Here is a 14,620-nt window from a genome sequence, read left to right on the forward strand (position 1 = left end):
GAGTATTGATGGGTGATGATGGTGTTGGAATCATATGCAGCTATAATGATGAACAAAGAAGAGGTGGGGAGCAGGTGTTATTAATTATTAAAAGAAATAAATAAAATACAAAAATTATATTCCTCATCCTTTTTTCAAAATTACCCTCACATGCTCTACACGTGATAGGAGGGTAACGGCAAAATAGACAGAAAATAGACGGAAGGACGAGAGATGTAGATTTCTGATACATTAGGTACGAGGGATGCACAAAAAAAAGAAAAAGGACAGGGAGTCAAAGTTGATGTAAAGTTCAGGGACGAGGAATGAAATTTTGTCTTTATTTATATTTATGAAATAATTGTGTCGTTGGGTCCCTCCATTTTACCCCAAAAGTTAACAGCGTCCCTCAAGTTTTTTTTTTGGCTTTCAGCGTCCCTCTATTATCACTTTTTTTGATTACGCGTCCCTCCGTCAACTTTCTGTTAAAAAAGTCCGTTAAGTCATGCCATGTACCTTGCATGTGAGGGTAAATTCGTCTTTTAGTCTTCTTCTTCATCAATTGTCTTCTTCATCTGAATCTGAGATCTTCCCCAAAATTGCAAACCCTAAATTCAAATAAAATCAAAACACTGTCATCATCAATCGATCAGTTCAATGTTGTTGATAAAATCCTTCGAATTTCCACTACCATCATCAATTGTAATTACCTTTAGCTGCTTTTATCTGATAAATCAAACAGAAAATTAGAAAACAGCTCGTACCTCTGTTTGCGATAGCTTTAATCCATAACTCAATTCCAAGTAAAACATCAAAATATAAAAATGCAGTTGTGTTAGGAATCATCTAGTCGAACTATCTGTAAATTTTGAGCCTCTAATTCCTTCAATTGATCTCGAATTTTGAAGTCAAAGTTTAAAAACAAAAAGTCAACTATTTCTTTATAAATCGAATTCGTAACCTGGATGATTTTTCTGGTAAAATTGATGATTTACGAAGGTTTTGTGAATGATTTACTACATATTTCATGTAGTAATCATAGTCTAAAAGTGTCCGGAATATATAATCAGTGTTGGAGTTCATCGACTTCATTGTGAGGCTGCTGCTGCTGTTGTTTATATTATTTTTTTTCATTTGCATTCCTAAACCAAACATCGACTTCATTGTGGGTCGATTCTATGAATTCGAGATATGGTGTGCAATGTGTGTAAATGGTCGCCAAACTGTGATACTTGTTTCTTCAATTTGAAGCATGTGCAAGTGGGTTTTAAAATTTGATTATTGATTATTATTTCTTCAATTTGAAGCATGTTGGCAAGTATGCAAGTGGGTTTTAAAAAGAATGGCTTTTGATCAACAAAAAATATATGGCAGTGGGTTATTTAAGATTTTGAGTAGAGTACATGAATTTAGTGTTTTGATTTTATTTGAATATAGGGTTTGCAATTTTGGGGAAGATCTCATATTCAGATGAAGAAGAAAATTGGTGAAGAAGAAGACTAAAAGACGAATTTACCCTCACATGCAAGGCACATGGCATGACTTAACGGACTTTTTTAATAGAAAGTTGACGGAGGGACGCGTAATCAAAAAAAGTGATAATAGAGGGACGCTGAAAGCCAAAAAAAAAACTTGAGGGACGCTGTTAGCTTTTTGGGGTAAAATGGATGTCGTTGGTCCCTCCATTTTACCCCAAAAAGCTAACAGCGTCCCTCAAGTTTTTTTTTTGGGCTTTCAGCGTCCCTCTATTAGCACTTTTTTTGATTACGCGTCCCTCCGTCAACTTTCTGTTAAAAAAGTCTGTTAAGTCATGCCATGTGCCTTGCATGTGAGGGTAAATTCATCTTTTAGTCTTCTTCTTCACTAATTGTCTTCTTCATCTGAATATGAGATCTTCCCCAAAATTGCAAACCCTAAATTCAAATAAAATCAAAATACTAAATTCATGTACTATACTCAAAATCTTAAATAACCCACTGCCATATATTTTTTGCTGATCAAAAGCCATTCTTTTTAAAACCCACTTGCATACTTGCCAACATGCTTCAAATTGAAGAAATAATAATCAATAATCAAATTTTAAAACCCACTTGCACATGCTTCAAATTGAAGAAACAAGTATCACAGTTTGGCGACCATTTACACACCTTGCACACCATATCTCGAATTCATAGAATCGACCCACAATGAAGTCGATGTTTGGTTTAGGAATGCAATTGAAAAACAAAAATATAAACAACAGCAGCAACAGCCTCACAATGAAGTCGATGAACTCCAACACTGATTATATATTCCGGATACTTTTAGACTATGATTACTACATGAAATATGTAGTAAATCATTCACAAAACCTTCGTAAATCATCAATTTTACCAGAAAAATCATCCAGGTTACGAATTCGATTTATAAAGAAATAGTTGACTTTTTGTTTTTAAACTTTGACTTCAAAATTCGAGATCAATTGAAGGAATTAGAGGCTCAAAATTTTCAGATAGTTTGACTAGATGATTCCTAACACAACTGCATTTTTATATTTTGATGTTTGAATTGGAATTGAGTTATGGATTAAAGCTATCGCGAACAGAGGTACGAGCTGTTTTCTAATTTTCTGTTTGATTTATCAGATAAAAGCATCTAAAGGTAATTACAATTGATGATGATAGTGGAAATTCGAAGGATTTTATCAACAACATTGAATTGATCGATTGATGATGATAGTGTTTTGATTTTATTTGAATTTAGGGTTTGCAATTTTGGGGAAGATCTCAGATTCAGATGAAGAAGACAATTGATGAAGAAGAAGACTAAAAGATGAATTTACCCTCACATGCAAGGCACATGGCATGACTTAACGGAATTTTTTAACAGAAAGTTGACGGAGGGACGCGTAATCAAAAAAAGTGATAATAGAGGGACGCTGAAAGCTAAAAAAAAAACTTGAGGGACGTTGTTAGCTTTTTGGGGTAAAATGGAGGGACCAACTGTGACGATCCGGAAATTTCCGACCAAATTTAAACCAAATCTTATTATAATTTCGACACAATAAGCAAAGTCTGTAATGTTGAGTTTCAAAATTTTTGGAACTATGTTCACATATTCAATTGACCTTCGACTATTCTCGACGATTCACGAACAATTGTTTGTAATTAGATATGTGTGTATATATATATATATATATATATATATATATATATATATATATATATATATATATATATATATTTAATATAACTTGAAATCATAATGTATAATCTAATTGTTAGAATTAATGATACAAGATAATTTATAATATAAAAATAAAAATTTGTAATATAATTATATATATAGTATTTTGAAATATATAAACCTTGGTTACTTTATTTAGAAGTACACGTTTTAATTTTCCGTAGTTAATAACGAATACTTATATAAAAAAAAATTATGAGTTTATAAATTGTATATAAATTTTTTTTGTTTATATACATAAATATTATATGTATATTGTAATGTATATATATAATGTATAAATTAACTTATAAATATTACATGTAGAAAATTTATAACTTTTCATTCTATTTGAGTATTTATATGTTAATAATAAATTGTTATATTAATACTCTCAATATTAATATCAAAATTTTTGATATTATTATATTAAGTATATATAAACTATAAATATGAAATTTGATATATATATATATATATATATATATATATATATATATATTAATTGTTCTATTATTATTACTAGTATTATTACCATCATTAATAATACTAATATTATTATAATTAGTATTATTACTATTATTTTTAATAAGGTTATTGTTATCATTTTTATTTCATGATAATTAATATATTAATCTATCACTTAGTAATATTATTTATTAATTTTATAAATTTACTGATTAAGGACTAAGCAATATTATCTGAAAACATTTTATTATTAATATTAGCATATCATTATATTTAATATATTTAATAATTATTAATATATATAAAACATTAATTATAAGTAATTACACATATAGAATTATAATACATATAGAGATATGGAAACAGATTATTACGCTAAATATAAATCACGGGTATAATTATTCTTGTTTGTTTCTTCTTTTTAATTTTTTTTATTTATATTTACTATCTGATTGATATCTTCTTTGTCGACTAAATCTTGCCATAAGACAATTGATTAGTTCAGTGTGTTTTACAAAAATCATTCGGGCTATCTCTATCAATTATCAATTATACTTGCTGCTAATAAATTATGAAGTTAAACAAAAAAAAAAAATGGAAGTCGACTGCCTCCCCTGTTCGTGCTCGTTTTAATTCATCCCTCTATTTCTTAACAATTTTCAAAATTTTTAAATGCAGTATTGTTGTAAATCCATCATCCAAACTATCTGGAAATTTTCATTTTCTAATTTCTAATAATGAATCTTAAATTTCGAGTCAAAGTTTAGATTAAAAAGTCAAACTTGTTTGTTCATCCACAAATTAGAAGTCATATTGATGATACTGGTCAAATTGAGTATTCAGAAAGTTTTCAATGACAATTTAAAACCTTTTTCATGTTGAAAACGTAATCTGAAACGAGCTAAAATTCAAAATCAATGGATGAGTTTTCATTATGTTCATCACGACGGTTTCTTTTGATTTTCTTATTTTTGTTTGGCTGATTAATTACACCCCACAAACCGGTCGATTATAACCCAATTGTTAGCCTGAAGTAGAGCCTCTAATTCCCTAGTTTTGATTTCTGTTTGTTCTCTGTTCGTTGTATAATTGAAGAAGAAGAAATGGTTAATAGAAAAGATGGAATAAATAAAACTTGAATACGAATCTTAACAGATAAACAAAGACAGACGTGTGGTTTAGGTTGTTAGCGGTTGAGCGAGTGGTCGCGGGTTCGAACCCGGCCTTGGGCAATTCTTTTTAGGATGGCTTTTTAAATGGTATACAACTTTATCATTTTTATTATTATTATTATTATTATTATTATTATTATTATTATTATTATTATTATTATAATTAATGTTATTATTACTATTATTATTATTATGATTATTGTTATTAGTGTTATTGCTATGATTATTGATATTGTTGTTATTTTTATTATTGTTATTATAAGTATTATAATAGTTATTATTAGTATCATAATAGGTGTTATAACAATTATCATTATTATTACTAAAAGTATTATTTATGTTATTATTATTAATTTATCATATTAAGTACTACTATTATTATTATGATTATCATTATTATAATTAGTGTTATTATCAATTTTAATTAACATAAGTATTCTTATTAATATAATCATTATTATTATAAATATGATTATCATTATTAGTATTATCATCATTAATATTAATATTAATATTATTATTATTATTACCACTAATATGATTATAAGTAAAATCTTGAATATTACTATTATGTAACTACTAAAATCATTATCATAACTATCATTAATAGTAAAATTAATACTTTTATAGTTATTATCATTAATATCATTATCATTATTAGTATTATCACTAATACGAATATCAACATTATTACCTCTATTAATAAACTTAAGTATTATAATTATTATAATTTTATCATACTTAATATTATTTTAGTATTATTATAATTACTATTTTTTAAACAAATGATATATATATATATATATATATATATATATATATATATATATAATACATATAACATAATAAAATTTATATTTTTACATACAAAATGAAAATATGAAGACATATACATACTATTAATATAAATATCACATAACTAATGAATTCATATATATATATATATATATATATATATATATATATATATATATATATATATATATATATATATATATACAATTGTTCGATTGCAAATATGTGTATTAATATATACAAATGATATAGGTTCGTGAATCCAAGACCAACCCTGCATTTTTCAATATCGTCATATGTATTTTTACTACAAAATACAGTATGGTGAGTTAATTTGATTCCCTTTTACTCTTTACATTTTTGGGACTGAGAATACATGCGCTACTTTTACAACTGCTTTATTAAATGCTTTTGAAATACATTTTGAACTGCGAATACATGAAATGCTCTTATAAATGTTTGACGAGATAGACACAAGCAAAACATTCCTCGAATGAATTATGTGGACGTGATAATTGCCACCATTGAATTATGTGGACGTGATAATTGCCACAATTGATATGAATATTTTTCCCCTGATTATTATTGCTTGGTAACCTAAGAATTAGGGAACATCACTAATTTTGAGAATTAGTGCACGCCTAATTGACGCGAATCCTAAAGGTAGCTACCGGATTTAACACCCCCACCCAGAATGTTCACTAGACGGAAGGGCCAGTGGGCGTGGTGTTTAGTACTTCGAAGTTTATATGATTATTATACAGACGAGATGTTCTGTTTTGGGGATATTATTATGCGCATTATATGTTAAGGTCGATTACCAAGCCAAGTTATGAAAGCAATGAAAAGTTAATGTTATGTATCGAGAGAATGATTTTATACACAGGTTATGTGTATGTTATTTTTGTGCACAAGATATGTGTACGGTTACTAAGAATTATGAAAGATAATTTCATACACGAGAAAGGTGTACTGTTTTTAAAAGATATCGCATGTACATTACAGGTGGGTATAGGATTTGGGCCCATTTGTACCATGCAGTATTTAAATCTTGTGGTCTATCAAAATGATGAATTTTTTTGTTTTATGATAAACCTATGAACTCACCAACCTTTTGGTTGACACTTGAAAGCATGTTTATTCTCAGGTATGAAAGAAATCTTCCGCTGTGCATTTGCTCATGTTAGAGATATTACTTGGAGTCATTCATGACATATTTCAAAAGACGTTGCATTCGAGTCGTCGGGTTCATCAAGATTATTATTAAGTCAATTATAGTTGGAGGTATTATGAAATAGTATGCTTGCCGTCAACTTTCGATGTAAAGAAATTTTGTCTTTTAAAAACGAATGCAATGTTTGTAAAATGTATCATATAGAGGTCAATTACCTCGCGATGAAATCAACTATTGTGTATCGTTTATATTGTATATGAACGGGACATTTCACCAACGGCACAATTATTTCTTTTATTTAATTAGTTATACTATTATTTTGTACTAGCTTAAGACCCGCAAAAATTGCAGGTTATGATAATAAAAATTATAAATGTAATATATTATGTAAGACCACGTCAATGTATTCGATAAAAATTTGTTATACAACTTATATTTCTTCATTTTCCTTTATTCGTTCTAACTCGGGTATTTCTGCATCTAAACCAAATACATTAATCACACATAAACCAATTTTGGCAAAAGTAATAATAACAATTTTGACCCATTAAAAATCTAATCAGTCTGTTTCTCACAACAAAATTTTGATATAAATTTTACAAACTAAATAGCAACTCGGTTACTAAGAATGGCCACTTTATTCTGGAGTTTATGCTTTAAAATGCAACTTAGATTAAACGTAAGAGGACCAAATTTGTAATGCGAAATCACAAAGGTTCCATCTTCAAGATCATTAGTGCGCCAATTCCGGCTTATGTTCCGGATGTGGGTGTAGCATCATCAATAATCTCAAGTGGGAAATCACTCGTACGTTTACCACTATCAACTATTTCTCCTAACTTGGAAGAGCCCGGAGTTGACACTTGGAGAATCAATAAATACAGTGTTCTGAATCTGTATTAGCACAAGGAAAAACACAGTTCAACGATAAAGTACTACTATCAGATTATATTTACATGGTAAAGAGTGATGACTCATAAATAAATAGTACAAAATTCTAAAGTTCACATTTGTCTACATATAGGGCTTTGGTGTGATGTAGTCACGATCATCATTCTCCCATGCAATTGAGTCTTCATTCTTACTGAGCTTGGTGGCAAACTCATTTACGACGTCGACGTCGTCTGTTGCATCTATCACAGTGTATACATGGTAATTCTTTTTACGTTAAAGTCAGACTTCTTGACTAACCAAATGAACGTTTGGTTAAAAACATCATTCACCTCGAAGGAAGTGTCATAAGGATCGACACAATAAAACAGAAATGTTCAACTTTTTAGTAAAAAGTTATAAATAATGAATTATAGGCTTGAGCAGATAGTTGTTTTAATTAGAAGCCTATTGACAGTATAATTACTTACCACTCCTGCTCTCGCGTTCAACCATGCATGACATCTGCTATAGGAGATATAAATGTGTTATTTTAGTTACCATCATTAAAATTCGACTTTCACATTATGTAGTGATATAGTAATATATGATTGTTGATGTGTGGATTGAAAGACTTACAGTAGTATCCAAGATGTCCTCTGAAACTGAAATTAAACTTCAGCTATTGTCGTCAACTCGTCCAAATATAAATGACCAGGCCCATTGGAATGACCTCCTTGGAGGAAGATTGATGTTAAAGCAAAGGGGTACGAAATAGTTATATTTTTGCTACGAAATACTATTAAATACGATACAATTTTACACAAGTTATTTATTTATTTATATAGTGGATATACTTAAACCTTGCTACAACACTTATAGGCAGTGTACCTAATCGTACAGTAGTGTAGTTTTTAGTAAGTCCGGTTCGTTCCACAGGGAGCTAGCCAAGTTTAACGCTATATTTTTAAACTATATTTGTATAAATATATATATATATATATATATATATATATATATATATATATATATATATATATATATATATATATATATATATATATATATATATATATATATAAGTAGTAGTATTATTATTATTATAAAGGGGGTTTTTTTACCGTTTAATGACCGGTTTGTCGATTTTATGTCTTAAGTCACAATTAAAACCTAATGTAAAATATTAAAAATAAATATAACTTAATTTAAAGCGTAAAGTAAATGACGATAATAAAATTGCGATAATTAAAAGTGCAATAAATAAAATGACAGTAAATAAAAGTTGCTATAATTAAAAAGTACGATAATTAAAAGTGCAATAAATAAAATGACAGTAAATAAAAGTGCGACGAGATATAAAATAAAGGAATTATGCTTATTTAAACTTCCGTAATCATGATGTTTGACGTGTTGATTTTAATTTATTACCATGGATTAATTGTCCTTTGTCCTGGATTATTTGATATGTCCATCTGGTTTTTGTCCATAACAGTCCATCAGTCATAAATATAAAGTGCGAGTGTCCTCGTCAAATTATTCTTATATCCGAAGTCAAATATTCCAACTAATTGGGGACTTAAACTGTAATAAGGTTTAATACTTTATTATCAATTACACCAAGTGTCCTTGCATGTAATCCACCCCTGTTTTAATGAGTCCATTGACTATTAATCCATTCCCATGTCCGGTCAAATGAACGATTATTAGCACTTATAAATATCCCGCCCATCGTGTCCGATCGAGTGTATGTGGTTATTTATAATTACGTCTAATTGTAAATCTTTATATTAAATTAACGAACTATCATTCAGTTAAACAAATATAAAGCCCATTAATAGTCCATAGTCCAATTTCTACAAGTGTCGTTCTTTTGTCCAAACCCCAATTATGGTACAAAGCCCAATTACCCCGTCTTTAATTTTTAGCCCAACATCATGATTACTTCAATTTAAATAAGCATAATAATAGCTTAGCTACGAGACATTAATTTAAAAAGGTTGAACATAGCTTACAATGATTAATAATAGCGTAGCGTTACACGGACAGAATTTCGACTTACACACTTACAACATTCGCTAACATAACCTTATTATTATTAATCTTAAATTAAAATTAAAATTATAATATATATATATATATATATATATATATATATATATATATATATATATATATATATATATATCGTGAGAGAGAGATTAGAAAAAGATATGTTTTTGCTCGATCAGAACCCGACTTTTTATAGGCAAAATTCGAATTACTGTTCACCATGCGATCGCATGGGGATATAGAACAGAAGCCATGCGATCGCATGGCCCCTCTGTCCAGCTCACAATCCTTTGTTTTTTAGTTTGCCGACAGTTTTAATATAATATATATATATATATATATATATATATATATATATATATATATATATATATAATTTTAAGAATTAATTATATATTATATTATATTCATATGCATAGTTGACTTGTAATTTTTAGTCCATTGCATCGCGTGTTGAGAGTTGACTCTGGTCCCGGTTCCGGATTTTCGAACGTCCTTGCGTACTATTTAATATCTTGTACTTTGCGTTTTGCGTCTCGTACTCTTGTAATTTTGAGACGTTTCTCATCAATAAATTGAACCTCTTGGATTGTACTTTGTACTTTTGAGCTTTTTGGTCATTTGCGTCTTCAAATCGTCGAATCTGTCTTTTGTCTTCACCTTTTATTATTTAAACGAATATCCCTTGTAAATAGAACAATTGCAACTAAAAGCTTGTCTTTCTTGAGGGATAATGCTATGAAATATATGTTCGTTTTTAGCATTATTAAATATTCCCACACTTGAGCGTTGCTTGTCCTCAAGCAATATAGTCTTGAAATAAAAATATTACAATCACTTCTTTATTCTTCATACTTTGTACATCAGTGATTTCTATACGGCGGTATGAACAATGGTAGTAACATTGTGATTTACAGTCCCACATGACTATGAAAATTTAGATCCTTTAGGAAATTGGATCTTTATGAAAACATTTGATCTTTTGAAAATTCAATCTAGCTTTTACCCTAGATAATTTTTCCGGAATAACCCTTTACCGGTGTTTGCAAATTGTTTTTGTGGGTTTTGTAGGTTTCAGATTTGAAAATTTTAGCTCAAAACTTGTGGTTTTGTGTCACCCACTTGCTAACCTTGTATTGGGAAAGCAACACGTCCAGTATACTTGCTCCGTATATTACCTTTCGGTAAACTACCATTCGGTTGTAAAGGAAAGCGTTGAACAAGCAACTGTTGAGGTAATGTCCCGTGACATGCTTTTAATTATGGTCTATATCGTGTCGGATGCAATTACTATCCTTTGTAGGAGCAATAGTAAAGATCACCCTATAGTTTTTCGGTCTGGCACAAGGTCCTGTCTTCAACCATGCGATGCAACCACCGTTCTTACGATTGACACCTGATTTGGTTCAGGTGACCTAATGAATTCCAGGTGAATTCCTAGGATTTTACGTTCAATGGTAATGAACGCATTGAAAATAGGGTTTCAGAAAACAAATTGGTTTGTAATTTTGATCAAAATATTTTCTATTTCAAACTTGAGTTTAGATATCATTGAATTCCATGAGTTTGAATTCTCAATCTTTAAGGTCAATCTCAAGGATTGAGTAATAATAGTCTTAAAAGCTGATTTTTTAATCTTTAAGGAGATTATCCTTTCTAGGGATCTGATTCATTAGTCTTATAAGCTAATTTGCATGGTGCCCCCCATTGTACAAGACAGATCCTCTCATGGTTAGGATAAGTCTGACCACTTGGCGACCCTGTTTGATGCTGAGGTCCGTGGATTTCCAGCTGATTTTCGAGAAAACTTTTCAAGATTTTTCGTAGACTCTACAACTGGTCTGGACGACAACTTCCTAACCTAAATCAAGAAGCGCGTGTATTTTTCTCTCGGAAGACTTTACTTCCTTTTAAATTTCATTTATATTACAATAAACTGGGTAAAACTGATTAATATCGTTCAAAACAAAAGTATCTTTAATTATTTGCACAAAAATATGTGATATATGTTCTAAATAACTTGGTAAATTTTTTCCACACTTGGCTTTTATTTTCCTTTCTTTGCCTTTTTATTTTCCTCTATTCCATTTTAAATGAATTCTAACATTTTGGGTTGTTTCTCAATTTATGTCCTTTCCGAGGTAACAATAATTTCGGTGTTAACACCTAGTTTTATCGTTCATAAATATGTATAAACATGATTTTAAGTTCATTTTTTTTGAAAATTTTGAAAAATTTTACTAGAATTGGGTAGTCAGTATATAAGACTAGGGATGTTCTTTATTATCAGAGAGCACTAGATTCTAATACAACTACTGCGTTACTAGTATTTTTAATAGTAACCAAGTGTTTAAATTTAAAATTTTAAAAATCCGAAAGAATTTAACCCCTTCCCACACTTAAGATCTTGCAATGCCCTCATTTGCAAGAAATCAGTATAATTTAAATTATTGAGGGTGATTAGCGTAGAAAAATGATTAAATTTTACCAAAGTTTTCAAACATATTGGCGTTTGTTTGTTGAATGATAAATGGTGCACATCATTTGTTCATTCCGTCTTATTGTTACATCACATTTGTTTTTCGTCTTGTCGTCAAAATTAGTAGCTTTTGTTGAACTTAATGTCAGTCTTTGAAAGTTCGTTGTTTTACCCTGTTGTGTACAATTGACAATATACATACATACAAATAATAACATGCATGGTAATTTGAAATGGGACTTAACATCCCACTTTCAAATTATAAATACGAAATATTAGTAACAAAATAAAAAAAATGTTAAAAATTACATAAAATTATCACAATATTATATGTTTTAAACATAAGTAAATAAAAATAATAAAAGATAAAAATCACTATAGGGAACTATATCAATCTGGATAGGGGTTCCAGTTCATGTCGTTGGTCGGGTTCCACGGTTGGTTATAGGTGTACTGATAGGCTTGGTTGGGGTCGTAGAGAGTAAATGGTGGTCGCATATCGGGCTGGTGTGGCGGATAGTAAGCAGGTCGGGTCGGTATGTAGTTATTTGGTACCTGAGGTGATAGCTGGCTCATGATCTGATGCTGATGATAGTGCCATCTATCATGCTGTCGTTGCCTGGAATGCTCGTACACATTCTCGACGTGCCACTGCTCGTACTGACTATGTCTAGCCTTCTTGTCATTTCTACCTCATCTATACACTGGTAAACGTCAGTAACGGCCTCCCTAATGACATCCCTGATATGGTACTGCCTAATTGCGTCTGCTCTTTAATACCTTTGCACCCTGATAGACCCGCAATCCTAAAGTCTCATTCTGTTCCCTACACACCATCATCGGACCCCCTTGTTCCCTATCTACATCTAAATACTCTCCAATGAGAGTAACAAAAATACTTCCTCCTATTATTCCCCCGTCCTGTATTCCTTCCACTATTTTGGACAGATAAAAACCAACACAGTAGGGAATATTAACAAAGCTTCTAGTGTTTCGAATACACTTAAGGTAAAATAAATCGTGTAGAGTCATCTTCTCCTTGTTGTTACCTCTTTGTGTAATCGAATTAGCTAAAAATCTATGTATAATACGAAGCTCTGCTTTGTTAATATCTAAATAGGAGTGTCTTCCTCCCCGCGTAAAAACATTATAATTTGACATACGCCTCCAGACGGCGTCAGCGTCAAAATTCCTATCTACCCTTTCACCATGATAAATCAAATTTGTACAATCAGGTAGTAGTAATTCAGAAGGAGTGTAAATCTATAAAGCCCTGGCCATGTCCAGCATGGACATTCTGTACATCCTACGACCAAGTAAAAATCTAAGAAAATCCCTATCGTCTAACCTAACTACATTCGTATCAAGTGATATAGTACTCATAAGCTCAACACACTATTCCTTATATACAGGCCTACGAATGGTGAATAAACGTTCCCAATCGGGAAAAGAAGAGTTCCCATACCTTTGGATCAGATGCTGCCTAACTGAGTTAGCTAGTTGGACCCTTTCCAAAGGCTCCCAATCGATTACCCTCGGTACTTCTACATTTTTCGTTACCAGTTTAAATTTGTTACTTTGGTACGTCGGGTAATCTCTCCAACTTCGATCAAATCTCAAATTGGGATGCAACTGTTCTTCATGAATTGTTGGGTGTTCTATTATTGGATGAATCAGAAATTGTACGTAGGCATTAACATATTCTTGTTGTGGATCATAATATGGTATGTGTTGATCATTATGATATTGTTGTTCTTGTTGTTGTTCCTGTTCAGGTTCTGGTTCATATTGTGGCTCATATTGCATTTCTGGCTGTGGTTCCGGAGCAGGTTGCCTAGATGATGATGATGCACCATCAGTATCTGTATATCTCTGCAAAACACATTAAACACAAAATTTGTGCATCCGAATATGCATTAGTGTTAGCAAAATAACAAATTAAAACAATTACAATAACATGTTTAATCCATATTAAACTTATACTCATTTTCATATTTTTATCAAATATACACTTTTTCAAATAAGTATATATGAAAATGTTTACAAAGTTCATAAGCATTCAACTCAAATAACATGTCAAAATAATCATTACTAGCAATTAAACAAGTTTCAAATGACATTTATATCAAATTAATCAAGTTCATGAATTTTAGACTTAAAAAGCCTACTTTAATTCTCAAAAATCATGTTTAGGATCAAAGTTTGGATCATTTAGCTACCTAAACATGTTACACTACTTAATTTAGCAATAATTCATGACAAAAATTGACCATAACCTGTTTATATCAAAAAGCCCCAAATTGCTCAAGAACACAAACCCTAGATTTCTAAATTTTTTGAAGTTTTTGGCTTCAAATCATGACAAATAGCATCAATCTAGGTTATACATGCATAATATACTAATAATTTAACTCTAATTACACTAGAAAT

Source organism: Rutidosis leptorrhynchoides, chromosome 2, assembly GCF_046630445.1.
Source record: "Rutidosis leptorrhynchoides isolate AG116_Rl617_1_P2 chromosome 2, CSIRO_AGI_Rlap_v1, whole genome shotgun sequence".
NCBI lineage: Eukaryota > Viridiplantae > Streptophyta > Magnoliopsida > Asterales > Asteraceae > Rutidosis > Rutidosis leptorrhynchoides.